The 24,657-nt window shown below is 37.9% G+C and overlaps 1 long non-coding RNA gene across 1 annotated transcript; it reads right to left on the bottom strand.

The window, feature by feature from the left end:
* Window positions 1–1,093: 1,093 nt before the first annotated feature.
* On the bottom strand, window positions 1,094–24,129 carry LOC137226571 (uncharacterized). Its single transcript, XR_010944407.1, has 2 exons — window positions 23,818–24,129; window positions 1,094–1,876 (listed from the first exon to the last, which is right to left on the bottom strand). It is a non-coding gene; the product is annotated as an uncharacterized lncRNA (long non-coding RNA).
* Window positions 24,130–24,657: the final 528 nt, after the last annotated feature.

The raw sequence follows: 24,657 nt of genomic DNA, 5'->3' as shown, positions 1-24,657 counted from the left end.
TCTTTTGCTGATTTTTCCCAGTCCAATTTCTGTCAAAACCTACACTTCAAATGATCCTGCTCAGTGACAACTGACTGATTATTCTTTATACATTCTTCTTAACCCCATTGGTAATTTTATTATTGCAATTAAGGATAAGAAATTTTGTACTTGATACTGTAGCATTTTCTATATGTATATTTTGTCTGTAATAGTGTTGGCCTTAGCTGAATTTCTTCTATAATATTTTCCTAAGACAGAAATCACACACATATGTATACACACATATATGCTAATCCAGAATTTTCCACTACTGGGTAAAATTGAGTTGTTTAATAGTTGAATCCATTACTTGCTATTAATGGAAAGTAAGAAAAAATATGTTCATTAATCATAATGGAGTACCAATCATTGTGAGAATCAGACTCCTAATAGGTTAAATAAGAGGTGTGTGAGAGATATTTAAAATACACAAATGGCAGTCTTGTAGACATCCAAGGAGAGGACACATAGTCCATTTCTGTACCCTGAAAAATAAAAATGGAAAATAATTACTAGGGTAACTCCTTATGCCGTTCATGGCATCACAGTTTTCTCGGCTTTTCTTTTAATTTCTACTGCATTCTATCTAAAGAATGGCTTCCTATGCTTACTTCTAAGAATGCACATAGAACAAAACGCCATCGCCTGCCTCAACTTTGATATTTCAGTTTAAGTTCCCACCATATGCCTATAACCTCTACCTCCAAAAATGTAAATTAAAAGATACTCTAATTGACTAGCCCAGCCTATGGATTTATTTCCTCTTGGTTCAGTTATTTGTGACCAGAGAGAGGGACATTTTCACAATAGCAATGGCAGCTTATGCCCAAGACCCTCAAGAGATGCTGCAAGGATGCGTGTGAAGCAGTTTTAAAGAGAGAAATATGGAATAGGAATGTCAGCATATATCTACTTAGAACTCTCTTTCCAGACTAATAAAAACTAACAATTGCTCATCATAAAATTTACTTATTTTTCAAATATCTTGCTTCAATATCATGCACAAAACTAACACTTATTAAAAGATTATTAAGAATTATTTATATACACCATACACACATACAAATGCATGTATAGGAATACCTCACATATCAAATTTTATTGAGGGGAGTCAAAATGCTTTGAATAAGTACAATTTATGGAGACAAGCTACAGACAACTGAAGTTTGCTCTTACTTACATGTATAATCTTCTTCCCTTAAAATATTTAATGAGCTTTCAAAATTGTACTCCTTACATGGAGTTCCTTGAATAGATTCTTAACAATTCATGGTTATAGACTAGTATAAATGAAATCACAAACTTTGGAATTAGACTTACAATCAAATCCTAAATTCTGTTATTAATATTCTTAGAGGTCTCAGTTAAATTACTTATGTTCTTGAACCTGTCAATCATAAAATTGGGGTTCCTACTCGGGTTAAATAAGGATAAAATAAAATAATGTGAATGAAAATGCCTAGTGTGGTGATTGGCACATAATAGGTTCAAACTACACATAAATTTTAAAAAATTAATTAATTTATTTTAATTTTTTGGCTGTGTTGCGTCTTTGTTGCTGCGCGCGGGCTTTTCTCTAGTAGCGGAGAGCGGGGGCTACTCTTCGTTGCGGTGCGTGGGCTTCTCATTGGGTGGCTTCTCATTGCAGAGCACGGGCTCTAGGCGTGCAGGCTTCAGTAGTTGTGGCACTCGGGCTCAGTAGTTGTGGCTCGTGGGCTCTAGAGCGCAGGCTCAGTAGTTGTGGCGCACAGGCTTAGTTGCTCCGCGGCATGTGGGATCTTCCTGGACCAGGGCTCCAACCCATGTCCCCTGCATTGGCAGGCAGATTCTTAACCACTGCGCCACCAGGGAAGCCCTAAACATAAAATTTTAACTGTGATATGATTTTATATCTTAGAATGGTTGGTCGAATCTAACAGAATAATAGTATAGTAGGAATACATGTAAGGTTTTGAAATTTGGACCAAAACAACCCATCTGCACAAGTGCAGTCAGTACGTTTTTACAGCAGAGAAAACTGCCAAGGGGGTTTACTTAATAGTAAGTGCAATATAAATCAATACTGACTTGTGTCTGCCAAGAAAGCTAATATAACCTTTATTGGTATTGAAGGAAGATGAAGGAGGCAATTTCTCTCTCTTCTGCTGTATTCCATGACCACTCTTAAAAGGCATGCATGTAACTGGAGGGTCTTCAAATGGGATCAGCATATGATAAAACTCAAATCATGCCATCTACAGACCAGTTAAAATAATAGAGGATATATTAGTTGAAGCAGAAGAGACTGAAGTAGAACATTATTGTGTCCAAGTATCTGAATGATTTTATGTAGAAGAGAAATTAGATTTAAGTACTACTTTAAAAAAATAAGATGAACTAGGAGCAATGAGCTGAAGCCAGAATAGATTTGGCTCAAGATAATAAAGCACTTTCTAAATAGCCATTGAAAAATGGAATAAGTTGACTTGGACATTAATCCTTCCCTCTGACTAGCAATGTGGAAGCATGGACTTATTAACAGTTAGAATAATTTAAATGGATCCAAATATGATTGATGGCGACCTTGTACTTTTAGAACTTTGCAATCCTAAAATCTTTGAATATTCACAGAGTATCACATGACCTAAAAGTTTAGGCTAAATATTAGCTAAACTAAACCTATATGCAGCACTGAATTAACAATAATTGAGTTAACAAAATCAAAAGCATTTTTTAACATATATCTCTTCATATTACAGCAAAAGTGCTTTTTTATATTTTTAGTGATCCATTCTAACTGCTAAAAATCATTATTAAGTTTATGTGTGTAAAAAATAGTGTCCTTAAAAGTAGATACAAAGGGAGGTTGCAACCTTATTGCAAAGATGCCACCATTAATGAAAATATTTTTGAACACCATCCATTGAAACGTCAAAATTTAATTTGCCAGCCAGTCTTGTTACTGTATAGTCCAAATATAATCTTCTTTTCCTTTCTGTTATCACTTCACAGCACAACAGTCTTTGATTACTCAGTCTGCCACCTACTAGCTATGAGATCTTAATAACATAGCCTGGGTAAATTTTGGAACCCCTCATATATCACACTGGGTCACAAACATTAAACCAGACCATATACAGAAAGCCTGCTACACAGTACTGACTTTATCAGTGCTAATTCTCTCTCCCAATCCAGTCAGTTCTCCCCAAAGACTTCTTTAGTCATGATTTTGATGTTGAATGAAACTACTCCAGTTGTTGACTAGGTGAATAAATGGATAGTGGGCCTTGTCTTCTGTGGTATGACAAAGAAATGCAAGCACTTAATCAGATAAAACTGGCTTGCATCTGACTTTTAGATGGCTGAGTGCAGATTGTAAATTATTAATCATTAAATCATAATTCAGTAAAAGCATTTCTGTGGGGAATTTATGAAATATGGTGCAGGCCCTACGTTTTCTGGTGAATGATCTTAATATAGCACTAATGCCTGAAAAATATAGAAAGATTAATAGTTAATCCAGCCATTAGACCACCTTTCTAAAAAACTGAATAGCTGAAGTAAGATTTTGGCAAAAATTGTATCAAAGTCAACTCAGGTTTGGACTCTAACAAGTGCCAAGTGTAATAATATTTTATATTGTTGATTAAAGTGCAAGCCATTTCTCTTGGTCATTAGATGAAAGGAGCAGTACCAGCATCAGTATGGAGAAAAGATCTTTTTTTTTTTAACAGCTTTATTGGAGTATAATTGCTTTACATTGTTGTGTTAGTTTCTGCTGTATAACAAAGTGAATCAGCTATACATATATCCCCATATCCCCTTCCTCTTGCATCTCCCTCCACCCTCCCTAACCCACCCCTCTAGGTGGTCACAAAGCACCGAGCTGATCTCCCTGTGCTATGCGGCTGCTTCCCACTAGCTATCTATTTTATGGTTGGTAGTGTACATATGTCAGTGCCACACTCTCACATCTTCCCAGCTTATCCTTCCCTCTCGCTGTGTCCTCAACTCCATTCTCTACATATGTGTCTTTATTCCTGTCCTGCCCCTATGTTCTTCAGAAACACTTTTATTTTGATTCCATATATATGTTAGCATATGGTATTTGCTTTTCTCTTTCTGACTTACTTCACTCTGTATGACAGATTCTAGGTCCATCCACCTCATGACAAATAACTCAATTTCATTTCTTTTTATGGCTGAGTAATATTCCATTGTATATATGTGCCACATCTTCTTTATCCATTCATCTGTCGATGGACACTTAGGTTGTTTCCATGTCCTGGTTATTGTAAATAATGCTGCAGTGAACATTGTGGTACATGACTCTTTTTGAATTATGCTTTTCTCAGGCTATATGCCCAGTAGTGGGATTACTGGGTCCTATGGTAGTCCTATTTTCAGTTTCTTAAGGAACCACCATACTATTCTCCATAGTGGCTGTATCAATTTACATGCCCACCAACAGTGCACGAGAGTTCCCTTTTCTCCACACCCTCTCCAGCATTTATCGTTTCTAGATTTTTTGATGATGGCCATTCTGATCGGTGTGAGGTGATACTTCACTGTTTTGATTTGCATTTCTCTCATGATTAGTGAGGTTGAGCACCCTTTCATGTGTTTGTTGGCAATCTGTATATCTTCTTTGGAGAAATGTCTATTTAGATCTTCTGTCCTTTTTTGGATTGCGTTGTTTCCTTTTTCATATTGAGCTGCATGAGCTGCTTGTATATTTTGGAGATTAATCCTTTGTCAGTTGCTTCATTTGCAAATATTTTCTCCCATTCTGAGGGTTGTTTTTTCATCTTGTTTATGGTTTATTTTGCTGTGCAAAAGCTTTTAAGTTTCATTAGGTCCCATTTGTTTATTTTTATTTCCATTTCCCTAGGAGGTGGATCAAAAAGGATCTTGCTGTGATTTATGTCATAGAGTGCTCTGCCTAAGTTTTCCTCTAAGAGTTTAATAGTGTCTGGTCTTACATTTAGGTTTTTAATCCATTTGCAGTTTATTTCTGTATATGGTGTTAGGGAGTGTTCTAATTTCATTCTTTTACAGGTAGATGTCCACTTTTCTTAGCACCACTTATTGAAGCGGCTGTCTTTTCTCCATTGTATAGTCTTGCCTCCTTTATCAAAGGTAAGGTGACCCTATGTGCATGGGTTTATCTCTGTGCTTTCTATCCTGTTCCATTGATCTATATTTCTGTTTTTGTGCCAGTACCATACTGTCTTGATTACTGTAGCTTTGTAGTATACTCTGAAGTCTGGGAGCCTGATTCCTGCAGCTCCTTTTTTTTTCTCAAGATTGCTTTGGCTATTCAGGGTATTTTGTATTTCCATACAAATTGTGAATTTTTTTATTCTAGTTCTGTGAAAAATGCCATTGGTAGTTTGATAGGGATTGCATTGAATCTGTTGATTGCTTGGGGTAGTACAGTCCTTTTCACAATGTTGATTCTTCCAATCCAAGAACATGGTATATCTCTCCATCTGTTTGTATCATGTTTAGTTTCTTTCATCAGTGTCTTATAGTTTTCTGCATACAGGTTTTTAGTCTCCTTAAGTAGGTTTATACCTAGGTATTTTATTCTTTTTGTTGCAATGGTAAATAGGAGTGTTTCCTTAATTTCACTTTCAGATTTTTCACCATTAGTGTATAGGAATGAAAGAGATTTCTATGCATTAATTTGGTATTCTGCTACTTTACCAGATTCATTGATTAGCTCTCATAGTTTTCTGGTAGCATCTTTAGGATTCTCTGTGTATAGCATCATGTCATCTGCAAACAGTGACAGTATTACTTCTTCTTTTCCGATTTGGATTCCTTTAATTTATTTTTCTTCTCTGAATGCTGTGGCTAAAACTTCCAATATTATGTTGAATAATAGTTGTGAGAGTGGGCAACCTTGTCTTGTTCCTGATCTTAATGGAAATTGTTTCAGTTTTTAACCATTGAGAACGATGTTAGCTGTGGGTTTGTCATATATGGCCTTTATTCTTTTGAGGTAAGTTCCCTCTATGCCTATTTTCTGGAAAGGTTTTATCATAAATGGGTGTTGAATTTTGTGAAAAGCTTTTTCTGCATCTATTGAGATGTTCATATGGTTTTTATCCTTCAATTTTTTATTATGGTGTATCACAATGATTGATTTGCCTATATTGAAGAATCCTTGCATTCCTGGGATAAAAGGAATACACTTGATCATGGTGTATGATCCTTTTAATGTGCTACTGGATTCTGTTTGCTAGTATTTTATTGAGGATTTTCACATCTATGTTCATCAGTGGTATTGGCCTGTAGTATTCTTTTTTTGTGACATCTTTGTCTGGTTTTGGTATCAGGGTGATGGTGGCTTATAGAATGAGTTTGGGAGTGCTCCTCCCTCTGCTATATTTTGGAAGTGTTTGAGAAGGATAGGTGTGAGCTCTTCTCTAAATGTTTGATAGAATTCGCCTGTGAAGCCATCTGGTCCTGGGCTTTTGTTTGTTGGAAGATTTTTAATCACAGTCTCAATTTCAGTGCTTGTGATTTGTCTGTTTATATTTTCTATTTCTTCCTGGTTCAGTCTCAGAAGGTTGTGCTTTTCTCAGTATTTGTCCATTTCTTCCAGGTTGTCCATTTTATTAGCATAGAGTTGTTTGTAGTAATCTCTCATGATCCTTTGTATTTCTGCAGTGTCAGTTGTTACTTCTCCTTTTTCATTTCTAATTCTGTTTATTTGAGAGTTTTCATTTTTTTTCTTAGAGTCTGGCTAATGGCTTATCAATTTTGTTTATCTTCTCAAAGAACCAGCTTTAAGTTGTATTGATATTTGTTATTGTTTTCTTCATTTCTTTTTCATTTATTTCTGCTCTAACTTTATGTTTTCTTTCCTTCTGCTAACTTTGGGGTATTTTTTGGTCTTCTTTCTTCAATTGCTTTAGGTGTATGGTTAGGTTGTTTATTTGAGATTTTTCTTGTTGTTAGAGGTAGGATTGTATTGCTATAAACTTCCCTCTTAGAGCTGTTTTGCTGCATCCCATAGGTTTTGCGCTGTCATGTTTTCATTGTAATTTTTTCTAGGTATTTTTTGATTTCCTCTTTGATGTCTTCAGTGATCTCTTGGTTATTTAGTAGCGTATTGTTTAGCCTTCATGTGTTTGTATTTTTTACAGTTTTTTTCCTATAATTGATATCTAGTCTCATAGCACTGCGGTTGGAAAAGATGCTTGATACGATTTCAATTTTCTTAAATTTACCAAGGCTTGATTTGTGACCCAAGATATGATCTATCCTGGAGAATGTTCCATGAGCACTTGAGAAGAAAGTGTATTCTGTTGTTTTTGGATGGAATGTCCTATAAATATCAATTAAGTCCATGTTGTTTAACCTGTCATTTAAAGCTTGTGTTTCCTTATTTAGTTTCATTTTGGTTGATCTGTCCATTGATGAAAGTGGGGTATTAAAGTCCCCTACTATGTTTGTGTAACTGTCAATTTCCCCTTTTATGGCTGTTAGCATTTGCCTTGCGTATTGAGGTGCTCCTATGTTGGATGCATAAATATTTACAATTGTTATATCTTCTTCTTGGAATGATCCCTTGATCATTATGTAGTGTCCTTCTTGGTCTCTTGTAATAGTCTTTACTTTAAATCTATTTTGTCTGATATAAGAATTGCTACTCCAGCTTCCTTTTGATTTCTATTTGCATGGAATATTTTTTTCCATCCCTTCACTTTCAGTCTGTATGTATCCCTAGGTCTGCAGTGGGTCTCTTGTAGACAGTATATATACAGGTCTTGTTTCTGTAACCATTCAGCTAGTCTATGTCTTTTGGTTGGAGCATTTAATCCATTTACATTTAAGGTAGTTATTGATATGTGTGTTCCTATTACCATTTTCTTAATTTTGAGGGGTTTGTTATTGTAGGTCTTTTCCTTCTCTTGTGTTTCCTGCCTAGAGAAGTTCCTTTAGCATTTGTTGTAAAACTGGTTTCATGGTGCTGAATCTCTTTAGCTTTTGCTTCTCTGTAAAGGCTTCAATTTCTCCATCAAATCTGAATGAGATCCTTTCTAGTAGAGTAATCTTGGTTGTAGGTTTTTCCTTTTAATCATGTCCTTTTAATCACTTTAAACATGTCCTGCCACTCCCTTCTGGCTTGCAGAGTTTCTGCTGAAAGATCTGCTGTTAACCTTATGGGGATTCCCTTGTATGTTATTTGCTTTTAATATTTTTTCTTTGTATTTAATTTTTGATAGTTTGATTAATATGTGTCTTGGCATGTTTCTCCTTGGATTTATCCTCTATGGGACTCTCTGCACTCCTGGACTTGATTTACTATTTCCTTTCCCATGCTAGGGAAGTTTTCAACTATAATCTGTTCAAATATTTTCTCAGCCCCTTTCTTATTCTCTTCTTCTTCTGGGATCCCTAGAATTCGGATGTTGGTGCATTTAATGTTGTCCCAGTGGTCTCTGAGACTGTCCTCAATTCTTTTCATTCTTTTTTCTTTATTCTTCTCTGCAGTAGTTATTTCCACTATTTTATCTTCCAGGTCACTTATCCTTTCTTCTGCCTCAGTTATTCTGCTATTGATTCCTTCTAGAGAATTTTAAATTTCATTTATTGTGTTGTTCATCATTGTTTGTTTGCTCTTTAGTTCTTCTAGGTCCTTGTTAAACATTTCTTTTATTTTCTCCATTCTATTTCAAAGATTTTGGATCATCTTTACTATCATTGTTCTGAATTCTTTTTTAGGTAGACTGCTATTTCCTCTTCATTTGTTTGGTCTGGTGGGTTTTTACCTTGCTCCTTCATCTGCTGCCTATTCCTGTTACTTCTTATTTTGCTTAACTTACTGTGTTTGGGGTCTCCTTTTTGCAGGCTTCAGGTTTGTAATTCCTGCTGTTTTTGGTGTCTTCCCCCAGTGGGTAGGGTTGGTTCAGTGGCTTGTGTAGGCTTCCTGGTGGAGGGGACTGGTGCCTGCGTTCTGGTGGATGAGGCTGGATCTTATCTTTCTGGTGGGCAGGACTGAGCCCAGTGGTGTGTTTTGGGGTGTTTGTGAACTTATTATGATTTTAGGCAGCCTCTCTGCTAATGGGTGTGGTTATGTTCCTGTCTTGCTAGTTGTTTGGCATGGGGTGTCATTGAGTGGAGCTGGGTCTTAGCGTTGAGACAGAGATCTCTGGGAGAGCTCTCACTGATTGATATTACATGGGTTGGGAGGTCTCTGGTGGTCCAATATCCTGAACTCAGCTCTCCCACCTCCAAGGCTCAGGCCTGACATCTGGCCAGAGCACCAAGACCTTATCAACCACATGGCTCTCACCAGACAGAATTCTTCAGTCTTCCTCTCTGAAGCATTCAGAAGTGCTATTAAGAGGTGCATTCTTAGAAAAAAAAATATTCTCCTTAAAACAGACTTTAAGCAATTGAGTATGAGCCAATATTTACTGTAATAAATATGGCAATTTTAGTTATAGTAACACTTGCTGAGTGAGTATCATTTCAAGGCACTCGACTAGATGTTTCTAACTCTATTACATCATATTTTCATGTATTACCCTTGTGATCACCATTTTACAAATGAGGAGAGAGAGATTGATGAGTTTCATGACTTTATCATTGTACAGCTAGATAGGTAGTGAAGATAGATGCTAGCGCAGTTGTGTCTAAATCTAAATTTGGGTACCTCTAAACTATACCACAAAAGTGCTTACAAGCTGTAAAATTTTAAGACAAGTGTAAGCAATTGGTACCTCTGTATGGCTACTTTAGAGATATCCAAAAACCAATGGGCTTACTAGGATAACTTGCTTCGCTGAGTAACTAACAGGTTGATGTCAGATGGGATTGTCTAGAAATTTTCTTTGTTTAAGTGTTGTCAAAATCAAATATTTTGTAAAATTTTGTAAAATAGAAGGTGAGTAAGCATAGTGGACATTAATTTGGAAGGAGGAGGTGCTGCCTAGCATGGTGACCCTGTACATAGATTTAGGGAATTTGTTACTGTATGAATCATGGTGGGAGACCTCCTGCAATACAAGTGAAAAGGACCAGATAATGACTTTTCCAGGATCTTATGGATCTAGGAAGTGACCACATGACCTTGGCTGAGCCAATCAAAGACATTAACTCAAGATTTCTAATATGAATTTAATGACACAAAATAAGAGAGGCAGTGGAGAATCCCTATTTGCAAGAGAGTCAGAAGCTTCAACTTTTCAGCAGTTGAGGGAGCAATAGTAGCAATGGAGTCAGTAGCAGAGACTAGAGCTATATTTTTGATGGTTTTAGCTGAGGTATTATTAATGTCAGCTGGACTGGTTCTGTCATATGATATTGGCTTTGATCTTGGCTGTGACATAGTTCGCCCCCCCATTACCCCTCCCCCATTTTTTCTGTGGACGCCCAGATTTAAGATTATTAAGAGTTGAGTTTTAATCTATCACGTGATTTCATTCCCCGAGACTGATTTTGTTACTGTCATTAAGTATAATTTGAAGCATTAGTATAATATAGAATCTACATAAAAACTGTAGTTTCAGATCAGAATGGGAAAATAGAGGTTATTAAATAGCTTATACAAGGAAATATGTGGAAATGCTTTTTTCCCCAGCATCTTCACAATTAGGGGGAGTATTCTCTTTCTGTCAGTCATTTAAAATAAAATTGATACCCAATTTTCTATAAAGACTTGGAGTATGACAGAGAGAGTGCAAATTAATTTGGTTTTACTTTTCCTTTACAGGAATTTTGAAGTTTGGGCATTCTCTGCCTTCTAGTTATGCTGATGGTGCAGGTTTTGTGCAGTTTTATTTGTTTTTCTTTTTTTGGACTGTATTCCTTGTGTAGTATATATATGAAGGATCAGAATTAGGCAGTTCCCATTATCCTTGCCTCCATCCACTTATATCCAGATAAAAGTTAGATGGCTCAATGATTCAAATCAAAATAAAATTTATAAAAACACCAAACTATGAAACTTATAAAAGAAATCATAAGTAAACATGTTTATAATAATTTAAAATGGAAGCCCTAGTTTAATAAAGCAAAGTCCTGCCTAGGATGTGAGGAAATAAAGCACTCTAATAAACTTTTTTGGTAGAGTTAAATTCGTACACATTTCTTAGAAGCTAATCTGATACTAGTTCTCTAAATTAAAATGTATATACCTTACCCCTGCAATTTGAGCAACAGGAACTTACTTCATGGGTACATCTCAAACCAATTCACATGCACAAGATTGTTCAGAGTAGTATTTTGATAGCTAAGAATAGAAGCAGCTAACATGTATTTCAAGTACAGCTGCTAAAATATATATATTTTAAAGTATACGCATATAGAATTATTTTGAAAATAGAGACAAGTGTTAACTAGAAAATGATGTGATTCTTAATATCTTTATAAATTAAAAAAATAATAGTTGATTTCTAACTATGTGCATAGATCACAGGTTCTGACAGTGAGGTCTATAACATCTGGATTTTATGATTGACTACCATATCATATAGAGAATATGGAATATGGAGAAGTACCAGTTTAGAGATTATAGGAGGGAGAGATAATGTTTTGTATTTTGGGGATTTGAGGTCCATCTGAAATATCCAGAAGTAAAAATTCAGAGATTAATTGGAAATTTGGATCTGGAGCTTAATAAAGAAAATTAAACTGTATATGTTTGTATATGTTTTATATATACACTTAAATATATGTGTATATATGAATGTGTGTATATATACATACTATATATGGTTATATAGTTATATGATATATAAATAGCTGAAAAGAATAAAAACGATTATGTGCATTTGCAAAATGTGTGGAATTCTTTATAGACTGATTTCAATGACAGCCTATTGAAAAGGATCTACCTAAAACTTAACCTTTTTGATGGAAAAAAATAGTTTAGAAAGCAAATTATTTTATATATCACTACTAATTAATGTTTTAAATCATATCAGTTAAATATTAACAAGGGATATTATGGTCAAAATAGTAAAAGCACTTTAAAAAATAATATATTATATATTAGGAAACAATGGTAACAATAATCACTGTTCTTCTAGTCTTAAAAGAACAGAAGACAATGTAACAATCTTTAAACTGTTGAAAGAAAAAAAAATGTAAGGCTGGGATTACACATACACCAAAATTACCCTTCAAGAATGAAGGCAAAATATATTTTCAAATGTTTCAGATGGAAATTTAGATCTCTAGGAAGGAATGAAGAGAAAGAGAAATGATAAACATGTAGGAGAGTATAAAAAATATAAAGCATAATTACCCAAAATTGGAAGCAGCCCAGTTGTCCATCCATAGACTAGATAGAAAAATAAAAACTGTGGTATATTTATACAACAGAACACAATCCTGTGATAAAAATGAATGAACTACTGATGCACATAAAAATGAGAGTCCAAAAACATTATGCCAAGTGAAAGAAGCCTTACACCAAAGATTACAAACTACATGATCCATTTCATATGAAATGCTAGAACAGACAAAATTAATTTCTAGGAGTGAAGTAGGAACTGACTGGGAGATTGGAGGAATGATGGAACTTTCTCAGGTGACAGTAATGTTCAACATCCTGAGGGTTTGGAGCACACAGGTATATATGTTTGTCAAAACTGATAAAATGATACCTTTAAGTTTTGTGGATTTTACTTGGCTTTACCTTTAAAAAGCCCATAAACAAATACTGAATTCTAGTTAACTATATGAACTATTAAGTGTTTATGGGTGAGGCCTAATGGTATTTGCAACTTATTTTGAAAGGCATCAAAAAATAAGAAGAATTAATTGATGGTTTGAGTAATGCATAGACAGACATGTGATAAAGTAAATATTATAAAATTACAAGTGAAGATTCTAGGTGTTGAATGTATGGGTGTCTATTGTACAGTTCTGTCAATTTTTCTACATGTTTGAAATATTTTATAATAAATATTTGAAAAAAAAGTTTGGTTTTGGAGCTCTTGTCTGGATTCAAATCTGGGCTTTAGAACTTTGTAACTGTGACCTTGAGCAAGGCACTTAACCTCTCCATGCCTCATTTTCCTCAACTGTAAAATGGGAATAATAAGAGTACTTACTTCATAGGGTAATATGAGCACTGAATGAGTTAATAAATATAAAGCACCTAGAACAGTGCTTGCCAGGTATTACACACTCAGTAAGTACTAGTTGTTATTTTTAATCCTTTAAAGCATAATACATTTTTGTTTAACAATCTTTTTAATTAAAATTACTGCCTTATTTCTCCGAATTTATAACGAGAATATGCAAGATATAATTTAATTTCTTACTGATAGATCAAAGTAATAGTAGTATTCAATTACAATAATCAGCTGCAATACTGTGACATACTTAAATAATTTTTTTTTTTTTTTTTTTTTTTTGCGGTACGCGGGCCTCTCACTGTTGTAGCCTCCCCCAGACACGCAGGCCCCGGATGCGCAGGCTCAGAGGCCATGGCTCAAGGGCCCAGCCGCTCCGCAGCATGTGGGATCTTCCCGGACCGGAGTGTGAACCCGTGTCCCCTGCATCTGCAGGCGGACTCAACCACTGCGCCACCAGGGAAGCCCCTTAAATAATTTTTAAAACTCAAAGAGTTCTGCTTTTTACATTTTCTTCTGCTTTATTTATTTGTGTCTCATTTATCATCAGACTTTTGTTTTTGTTTTTTTGCGGTACGCGGGCCTCTCACTGTTGTGGCCTCTCCCGTTGCGGAGCACAGGCTCCGGACGCGCAGGCTCAGCGGTCATGGCTCACGGGCCCAGCCGCTCCGCGTCATGTGGGGTCTTCCCGGACCGGGGCACGAACCCGTGTCCCCTGCATCGGCAGGCGGACTCTCAACCACTGCGCCACCAGGGAAGCCCCAGACTTTTATTTATTTATTTATTTTCCACTATCTAAAACAGGATAGTTTATTGAAATTGAATAATATTAAAATCATTACTGCAATAATTACAGTGAAACCCACCTTTGCATTGCCTCAATTTTGTCCCACACATCCACCTTGATTCCCAGGAAAAAAAAAATTTTACATGTACCCAGTATATTGATTCCTTATAATTTACAATGTCATATCAGAGATACTTGGTAAGGACTGCAGTGATTGCCATGAAACTTGCTGAGAAGAGCATGCAGAGGCCTGATGCTTTGAGAAAATGCCTGGCATAGTTTTCTCATGGGCACAGGAGTCCTGGACAGGCATTGCAGGACCCAGGGACCTTCTGAGCCAAAGTGCAAGTTCATTCCACAAAGGGATCTATAAGGAGTTCCCCCCTTGAGAAGCTTTTGTTGATTGTCACATTTGTAAAATGTCCATGGTATCATCAGATTTTTAGATTTTATTTTTACTGCTTTCAAGTTTCTTGCTTCTATCTGCTTCTTATTCTAACAACTGCCTCTAACTTGCTAAGTGTAAACACCATAATAATAGGCCATGAGTGGCAGTCCAAGACCTTCAATGAAAAAAAATAATCAACCATTATTTTCTTGTCCTGAGATATATCTTAAAGGGTTGAGATTGATGAATAATGACTCCCGGGTTAATAGGCAGAATGTACTTCTCTTAGATTCCAAGATTCCTGTCAGGTTTAGAAGAAGCTGATGATATTTCTTTATATTATAAGTATAATCCAAAACAAGTCACATTTATCACCTGACCATTTAAAGTCCCACAGGTAGAAATATTTCTACGTGGGAGGATTGATTGAAAGGCAGCTGTAGGGACAGATCAAACATCTGATGAAAATAGCCATCGTACTCCTGTGGGTATATAAGTTCTAGCCTCCAAAAACTGGCTCAGGCTTCACTCCATTTACTACATAACTAATATATATTCTTGGATTCTTCTTGTATTTGCATCTCTTTACTCCAGTGTGCTAACATTTTCTTTATTCCAACTCTTTTTCTTGCCCCTGAGATTGCTTTACTCTTTCTGACTTAAATGACTTTTGATTTTGGGCTCTTGTCTTTACATTTTCTGCAATTGTATTCTGCCCAGGGTTTAGCCAGTTTTGGCTAACGCTCCTCACTATGTGTGACTAACTTAGGATTGACCTACTTCGGGTCCCAGTTCTGGACTTTCTGGTGGCTTCAGATTTCCTGATTGCTCAACTCTATCCTTCCTGAGATGTCCTAACCCATCTGAGACCCCTTGGAACACATTACTGGAATATGCTATCTTGCAGAAAGTGGTTATAAAATAAGTGAGTTTCTCAAAAATATATTTATAATCATATACACTTATTTTTATTTATAATTCTATATTTTAGCATTTTAATTTCAGATATATTTTTAAAATATATATAAATATTGCAGTTTGATATATAATATAGGGCAATAAGTTTAACCATGGTTTTTGCTTTTGACATTCATTTATTTAGCAATCATTTGTGGAGCATATATTAAGTGTCAAGCACTGTGCTAGGTATCAGTGCTGGAAATAGTAATAAAACATAGTCACTGGATTTAAGGACAATGGGAGACAGACTTGTAAACAAATAAGAACCAAGTTATCTTGGTCATCTCTGAAAATTATTAAGTTTCAAGATCAACAGAGACTGAAATTAAAATCATTTCCAACACTGGTGGGCCTGGATTCTACAGTGTTAGATTTTCCCTCCTCTTCTTGAGGGAGGGAGCAGTCAGGACATTAAGATTCAGAATGACACGGTCAACATACACAATAGGATTAGAAGATCATAACCAGTGTCAGATAACAGAGTCTATCTGCATCTGATTGCAAATTTTCTAAGAACAATGAACAGGAAGCTTAGTGGCAGTTGAAATATTAGGAAGGGATGCAGATCACTGGGGATAGGATCCCAATGAGGGTCTCCCACCTGACTAACAAATGCCGCTATGACAGTGATAAAGACAGTAGAAAGCCAGGTTGCCAGGAACACAAAAGGTAAAGCTGATTCTGCCTTAAATAGTCCTACTTGAATCTTCTAAGACAACAAATATGTTGATTCCCTACTGGTGAGTCTGGGAAAGTGGTCTAACTCAACATTCCAAACCTCTCAATGTTCCCAGTTTCTCTAGATGTTCTCAAAACTTCTACTGCTTTGTGAAATTGGCCTCTAGGATTTCTGAATTATCCCTGTTACTCTGAAAAAAATGAACAAGTTTTAAAGGAGCCAGGATCTTCCTAGAATTGTATTTCTCATGAACCCAAGAATCTGTCAGATCTTTGGCCAAAAATTTCTGGCCAGTGGCCTCATTTTGGGTTAACAAGTGAAAGAAAAGTACTCTTTGCTACTTCCCATAGGAATGCAAAGGGGCTCTGTCACGCAACGAGATTCTACAAGTTATCTTCAGTCCTAATGTCCTTGATGCAACTGGTTCCCCTGAGATGTAAGACCTGATCTCAACATCTGTTTAAAAAATCCAGAACTGGAACTATACCTTGGAGCTCTTGGGGACCATTCACAAAGAGGTGACCTCCTTAAGCATCCTCTTAATCTGCAGAGAGACTGTGAGTTTTCTCAGACCTTCACTGTTGCCCAGCTTCTGAGCAGTGGAGCTAAGCTCATAGAACCACAAACCATTTCCTAAATCTTCAGTCAGATGGAAGAGCTCTGAACCAGTTGTCATAAAAGACCAACCATTAGCACCTACTCTGGCTCTGGGTTAGCTTGAGATGGGCACAAAACCTTCGACATTGTACTAGACCTTGGGCAGCTGACTAGATGTGATAGCGTCAAATCTGCAGTTTATGAATCCTGGGGCCTCTGAGAGGAGGGAGAAGGGAAGAGGGTGTGGCCCCCTGATCAATATCCTGGTACTGAGAGTTGTAGGGAAAGACAACCCTCTCAGTACACCTGATTTGAATTATACCAGCTCTTGACTGCATATTAGAAATCTCCTGGCACTAATGTTGAATATCTAGGAGTCAGCAGCCCAACCCAGACAGACAATTTCAGAGTATCTTGGGCTGGGGTCCCTTGGGATAAATCTAATGCAGCCTGCTAGACAGAAAGATTCCTTTGGCTGATAGCCATGTTTCATTCAACCACCTTCAAAAAGCAAGCAGAGACATCATTACATTTTCTTTCGTTGTTTCTCTTATCTGATATCCTAAGTATGAGAGACGAAGCTTATACCAGAATTGCAAATACTCGCTTTAGAATATCACTTCTCCAAAAGATCACATTCTTTTCACCTCTCTGGGCACCTTATCTCCCTCAGCTCTACAATTTTCCTTATTCCGTGGGTGCCTTGACCTTACCAGATGTTGCCATTCTGCCACAGATGTTCTGGTGCAAAACAGGTCTAAAGTTTGAAATGAAAAATGCAACTGGGATATCCACCTTATCCTGTTGCTCCCAGTTCCCTCAAGATAATGAATCTAGCTTTTTCCTTCCACTCTTTCCTTTTCTTTCCAACCCACTCAATCTCATAGTTAAGTAGCATGACCATAAGTCACAGCATTCTGGGGGACAGTTTGGGTTTATGCCTGTTGCTGAGAATTAATTATTAACGGCATTCTCTTTCCTTTTCAAAAACCTCTGTGTTAGATGATGAATGACAGCCACTCAATCAGTGGGCCAGTGCTCGGCCTCTCTGTAGTTTAGTTTCTGGGAAGAGGCTGTGTGTATAGATAGCATTCTCTATCAGCAACTGCAGCTGTATTTCTTAGAGATGACGAAGGTCAGGGAAGAAAGGGGATGCCGGAAGTCGATGTTTTTCCTCTCCCTCTTTCTCCCATTCCTTATTGCTTCCCTTGCCCCTCAGTTTGATTCCCAGAGCACAGCCTGCCAGTAATGCAGTCAAACTGTGCAGATAGATTCTGCACATGTAGGAGGTGACTGCCCAGAGCAGTCACCACCTTCTCACTTTCATTTTTCGCACCTTAGGGAATTAAAACTACAGCATCTAAATAATCAACCTATATGCATTCTGGGAAGCTGGAGTTGATCTTAGATGTGAGAAACAGATGCTAGTGTAGCTTTGCCAAAGAGAATTATGAAATGTTCACTTATTATAACAGATAATAAATATTTATTCTCTTAATACATTTACCAAAAGGTTTGGGGTAGTATACAAAGGTGTAGGCCATAAAGCAAGATAATATAAGTTAAGAAAAATGAAGCAAAAATTAGGACAGTAGATCCATAGAGTAAGGATAACTTATCAAATGTCAATTTCACTCTGACAGGAAATAGGAAATAAAGGGTAAAATGACTTCTTACTTAGTTTCCAAGCTATTTTGAAACAATTATGCTCTCTATCGGACATGGACAATGCAACAAGCCTCTTGTACCAATTACATTCAGATAATTGCAAAAAAAAAAAAAAGTAATGATAGTAATAACAAGGCTGATAAACATTTGGAGACTAGAAGGTACTGGATGCATAACTGACAGAGACAGAGCTAATGTGATGATTAACTGGAATCTATATTGTTGAGAATGTAGGAACCATACTGCTTTAGTGAAGTAACTAATTTAGATTATATTTTTGTTCATTGGAGCCTCTTGACTGCACTACATAGATATATTATGGCTTATATTTCATCTTATCCAATTCTGTAACGACTCACAGCTAAATTCTCTGATGCAAAGCCTTTTCACCAAGAGTTCTCTATAATTTTTTCTTCTCCAGGGTTTAGAACTCAAATGATATTTGATGTATTGCTTTTTTCTTATGAAGGATACAAAAATATTATCATTTTCTTTTAGGACGCATAAGGAAAGATGTCTCATGAAATTTTGAAAGATATAAATAAGATTAAAACAACCAATAATCTTAACAGTAAATCTCTAGAGACATACTTCAGACTCTTCTCAATGGATGCAGTCTTTGGCAGGCTAGGATATGGAAGTAATGGGCCCTCTCTCATAGTTCAGGAAAGAGTGTAAATAAGTGCATTTTTTCTGAAGGACTGCTTGGCAATACTTCCTAAAATAAAGTTGCATGAACTCTTTCACCCTGCAATTAAACTGCCCTATGAATATTTTGCTAAAGTTTGAGTTCTGTGTTCATATGGAATGATTCTCCAAATAAATTATTTAGTGAAAAACAAAATGTTGAGAACAGCTTGCATTGCATTCAAAGAGCGGCTTTGAATAAAATGTTTTATGAGGATTATACACACAGTGGCCTATATGCTAGCACATGCATGGCGTTTTCCCTCTGAAAGGAAGTAAACTGCTATATCTAGACAGAGGGACTGAAAAGGTGTCAGAGGACTCTGTTGCTTTCTGGTTAGTATTTCTATACTACTTGAACATAATTTACCATGTATCTGTATTACTAAAATCCAAAAATAGAAAATTTACATACTGAAGGCTTGGGAATAAAGGACAGATTGACCAGAATAATGCCAATCCACCTGGAATTTTGCAGTGTCTGTTCCCCTTGACTTCAACCTACCTGGTTTTCTGCTTCTGGATTATTTTTTCACTTCAACTGCTTACTTCCTGTTTAGCTTTGATTATCTGACTCCTACACTTTTACTTCTCTCTGGTATACAGTTTATCTCACCTGGCTTAATTGACTTTTTCTCCTTTGTCCCTGGACCTGGATTCTGCCTGCAGCTGTGTTCTGCAACCAGGTCAGCCAATTTTGGCTTCTATATATCCACTTAATTCTGGACTCAACTCCCTCACTGTGACAATTTCAGGCAACATGTTCCTAGAATATGTCATTCTGCAGAAGAAAACTGTAAATTAATAATTTTCTCAAAAACATAAGTATGCATTGCCATTTTACTTTGATTTTATTCCTTAATAATTTTTTTATTCCAGGCATTCTTCTATATTCAAAAACTCAGAAAGTAGCCTTCGAAATAAACAAGTATCAGCAAAAATCCAAAGGGACAGGTGCTATCTCTCCCCAAGTAAAAAGTTATCCTTTGAGAACTGAACTCCCCCCAAATCTGGTAAACTCAAATTCTAGTGATGGTTCATTAACATAATCAGGATCTGAGGTCTTTGTGTCATATTTCTAGGGGGGAGGAGTTCATGTCACACATTCAGAGTAGTACGACTTATACTGAGGAGAAGAAATCTGGACAAGAGTGTCACGTGACAAAGTCTTAACACCTGGTCTCTTTTCACATTCATTTCGAAGAATGAGCCCAAGGAAAGGTCAGTTCATGTTTGAATGCTTTGACAAGATGCAGGATGGTAAGTGTCTATGGGAGATGGAGTCTCACTAGGGTGAACCATTATGACTGGCAATGGAGGCAGAGAAGGCTTCTAGAACATGAAGGAAAGTTGCCTGGGTTTTAAGTATGCCCACTTGAGCTTCCCTATGGCAACCTCATGGTTCACAAATAGGGTCCCTTGTTTCTATGGATATGATAATAACTTCCAAGCTGTGCCTGTCCAGCCCACCAAAATAAGCATGTTGGGGAAAGGCCAGAATCTTTCCAGAACTAACTATTCTTGTGACCCAAGTCAGTCAGACCCTTGACCAGAGGAATCTGGCCAGGAGCCATTTAAGAGCTCAAGACGGAGGAATGTATTCTTGCCTCTGCTAGAGTAACACAAAAGGGAGCTTGTTATGCATGTAACTTCTATACTCATCAGCAATCCTGAGACCTTCTGGCCTATGGCTTTAGACGACACTGAATCTGTGGAATGCTAAATTTAAAAAAAATTCCGGGACTGGCATATTCACTGGAACCCTAGACGCCTCTCAGAATTGGCTATTTACCTCTGCTCCCGATCATCTAAACAGTTGGTCTGTTTTTCCAGGATCTACTTGTACCACCCCCAAAACTACTCTAGCTTTTCAAATGTGGAACTAAATACACAGACACCAGGTTTTTCTCAAATTGGAGAGTAAGAGCAACTAGAGAGGAGCCTTTAAACATATTAGGGTGAGGCAGGATATGGACCAGTGCCAAAATTATAGCCTATAATTAGGTTCTTAGACCATGCAGCCTCTGGGAGAACTCAGAGAATGAGAAGCTGGTGGATGGGAAGCCTCACTCTGGCATTTAAAGCAGAAGGGAAGGAATATTCCATTCAACTATATATTCAACCAGGGACTATGGCCCTCAAATCAGCATCCTTTTACGTTCCAGTTTAAAACCAAGTGCCCTGGACTAATCTTTGACTTTTAAAATCAGAATTTCCTTGGGTGGGGCTTCAACATTTTCATCAAGCTCCTGTTTGATGCTGATACAGTCAGTCTGGCACCTGGCTGTCACCACAATCAAAACTGTCAACAAAGTTGGCTATCCTCAGTCAGCAAAAGCTGAGTCAATCCAGTCAGAAGTGCTGTGTATACAACAGGGATATCTGTTAGCCAGACACGGGGGTTCCCCTATCAGCATAGCGCATGACCAGAATAAGCCTGGTTTATAAATAACAATAAATGAACAAACACATGGAAATCATGATCCCAGCTGGGCAAAGAGATACAGACGAGCTAAAGAAACATCCCTAGAAGCTCTCCAATGAAAACTTTCTCTTCAGCCTTAAAGGTTTCCTTTTTCAGTGTTGCAGAGGTGAGACCTTGCTTGCATGGCCTTGGTTAGCCCACATTAATAGAAGAGAAGGGGACCAACTCAGGGAAAAATGAGATCTGTCCATACAAGTTAGTGTCATATGATGGTGGGTGACTGTGCATTGCTGATAGCTAGTCAGGGTGGGCAGAGTTTACAGATGTCCTCTTACAATGGACCAGTCACAATATGGGTTAGTAGAAATAATGGGACCAGACTTCCAGGTATCAAGACTGTCTCTTTTATGCTAATGCCTCTACCATAAGCTTTCAAGAAAGAGTCTATGGTGGTAAGTTTAGGGTTGTGGGTCAGTCTCTGAATACCCCAGTTGTGTTACAGATACTGTCATAATGAGATCTAGGCCTGGGGCATATTGGGATACTTCTTCCCTAAGTGAGGGATTGAGCACAATACTGTTGTTTCCATTTTCAGTGTGCTTTAGACCTGTATTCATCCTACCTGTGCAAAATTAGTGGGAGTGTAAATCAACTACCCTCCCAGAGCCTTTCCCACAGGAGGCTGTGAGACAGAATGCCCAGTTCCTAGGTGCTTAGCTCTTCGGCCCCCTCTGCAGTAGAGACTGACACACAGCAACATGTGTATCATGTCCTTTGGAATCTGTTGGTTCCTTTTCCTGAGCCTACATCCAATTTTAGGTTCTTCTCTTATTGCTTTATATACATTAATGGTAAAAAGGGAGCTCACAGTACCTGTCCTCTCAGTGCAGAATTTTAATAAATCCCAGAAGACAAGAGTAGCATATTTATGCCTAAACTTTGATTTCTCCTATGTTAATTAGTGGATCAAATAAATTCAGCAATATCCAATATACTGATGGTTTCATCCCAAGGAAGTAAGAGCATATACCTAAAACAAAATTTAAAACTAAAAAGAGAAAGAGAGTAAAGTATATTTTGAGAATATTCAAAAGGCTTAAATATGAATTGTTAACCAAAGTACACAATTTTGTGAGGATGGAGGCTCACAGGTTAGAATATATTTTAAATTGTACTGGTGGCAGTAGATCATGACATGGATTTGAATTTCACTTCCTCTAGTGCGTTCTAGTGAGGTCTGTCAAGACCTCTTTTATTCTTATAATGAAGTGGACTTTAAATGAGAGCTAGAGAGTGAAGTGGATAAAAATACAGAACAATTCCTTATATAAGCAATAGTTACACATGGTATTACCTTTACAAAATCCTTCATGTAATCTCTGTCATTTGGTCCTTGTCAGGATCTGTAAGTTTTTTATGTCATTTACAGATAAGAAAAATAAAGCTTAATCAAAAGTTCAATAACTGCAATTTCACAAAAACAGAAATCATTTTATCATATAAAATTCAAAGTTTTCTTCATTGGAATTCCAGCTCATCATTGATTAGCCAGGTACCATCATCAAATTATTCCTCGTGGGCCTTATCTTCTTTACTTGTAAAACTAGAGGCTGGATTATAGAAACTTTAATTAGGGCTGGTTATAGCAGGTATGGTGCTCAGGACTCTGTTTATCATAGGGCCCAGCTTCCTTATATCTTGCTATAGAGTACCCAATAGCCAGGAAAAAAATATCCACAAAAAGCACCACCCAAACTCCTCCTCATTTCAAGAAATTTTTCTGGCCAGTATCCAAACTTGACTCCATCATTTCCATTAATGAAAGGAACCCATCAGTGTGTCATTCCACATGTGTTCATCATTTGTCCTTCTTAGACCGATATCCTAAGTATTGGAAGCAACATAAAACTACAGTCACAATGATCACATCATCATCACTTTTAAAAGAAAACCTTCAGAAGGTATGCATATTACAGAACTAAACAATGGAAAAACAAAAACAAAAACCTGTTGATCCAAACAATACCAAAATGCCCAACTGTTTAAACTGGCACACCATTTCCCATCACATCTGTGCCGCTAATTTTATTTGTTGATTCTTACATGAAAAGCATCAATCTTGAAATCACTAAGTTACTTGGCGTAGAAGATAAGATTCCTTAGAAGAAGTATACTCCATCTTGCATAAGCTTTTATTCCTTCTGTTCTATCATTGTGTCATGTAACCTAAAAGTCATTGCCATATAGAGTTTTTAGAAATTTTACACTAACAGAGCATCTTGCTTTCATAAGCTTACCTGGTGGGATGAGAAAACTGACCACACATACATGCAGTGCAGAGCAAACATTCACAGACAGTTGCTGCTCTTGAAGTAGCTCTCTTAATTCAAGTCCAGAATCTCCTACTGGGGACCCTAAGGGTGTGTATGGGGTGAGGCAGGCAGGGTGGGTGGGAAAGGCTGGCAGCAGGTGACAGCTATCACCATCCCAGGACTGCGCACTCAGCAAGAAAAAGGCACTTACTTGCTACCATGTGACGGGTCTCCACCAGCACCTAAAGGGAAGCTGGGCTTCCTTGCAGCCCCTTTCTCCTCCTGGGCTTCTCTTTCCTCCAGGATCTCTGGTCTCCTGAGCTCTGGTTGCTCAGCAGGTGTTGCTAGGCTGGCGTCGGCCCTCACCAGCGGATGCCACCCAGGCCACGACAGCTCAGCAGTAAACGGACCCCACCGAATTGTCGGCTGGAAAGAGTTTCTGGGGCGGCTGCTCAGCCGCTGACCCAAACACCCCTCCTGCCCAGGTGCGCAGTGGAGCTCCGCCCGCCGCCTGGAAGCTATTTCTGAGTCCTTCTCACTCCTCCCTCCCCTCTCCCAGCCACGCCACCCTGTCCCCCGCCCTCCTCCCCAGGATGGTGCGCGACTTCGGCCTCCAGACCGGGCGTGGGCGGGGTGATGTTGACAGAGACAGCGGCGGCTGCGGTGTCCCCTCTACTAGCTGCCTGGGAAGGGAGGGGGCGAGAGGAGCGGGATGGGGGAGGAGGGGAGCGGGGAGAAGACTGCAGGAGCGGGAAGGAATGGAGAATAGAGGAAGAGCGGGGATGCAGATGGGATGCAGCTGGGGGTGGGGGAAGAGTCGTAAACAGGAGGGACAGGAGCGGGAGAGGAAGAGAAGAAGGCAGCAAACTCAGGTCTTTAGGTCTAGGAGCTCGCTCTCCCTCCTTGCCTAGTTGCCCCCATGGAGGCCGTGAGAGGCAATTATTAGCCTGCAGCATTCAAATCTGGACAGTGCTGTAGGTGCGTGTGTGTGGTGTGTGGGTGTGTGTGTGGGGGTGCAGATGTTTAGGAAAGAATGGATTGGAGCCACTAT

The sequence above is a fragment of the Pseudorca crassidens genome, chromosome 6, assembly GCF_039906515.1.
Source record: "Pseudorca crassidens isolate mPseCra1 chromosome 6, mPseCra1.hap1, whole genome shotgun sequence".
NCBI lineage: Eukaryota > Metazoa > Chordata > Mammalia > Artiodactyla > Delphinidae > Pseudorca > Pseudorca crassidens.
This window is presented reverse-complemented; position numbering and strand designations above follow the sequence as displayed.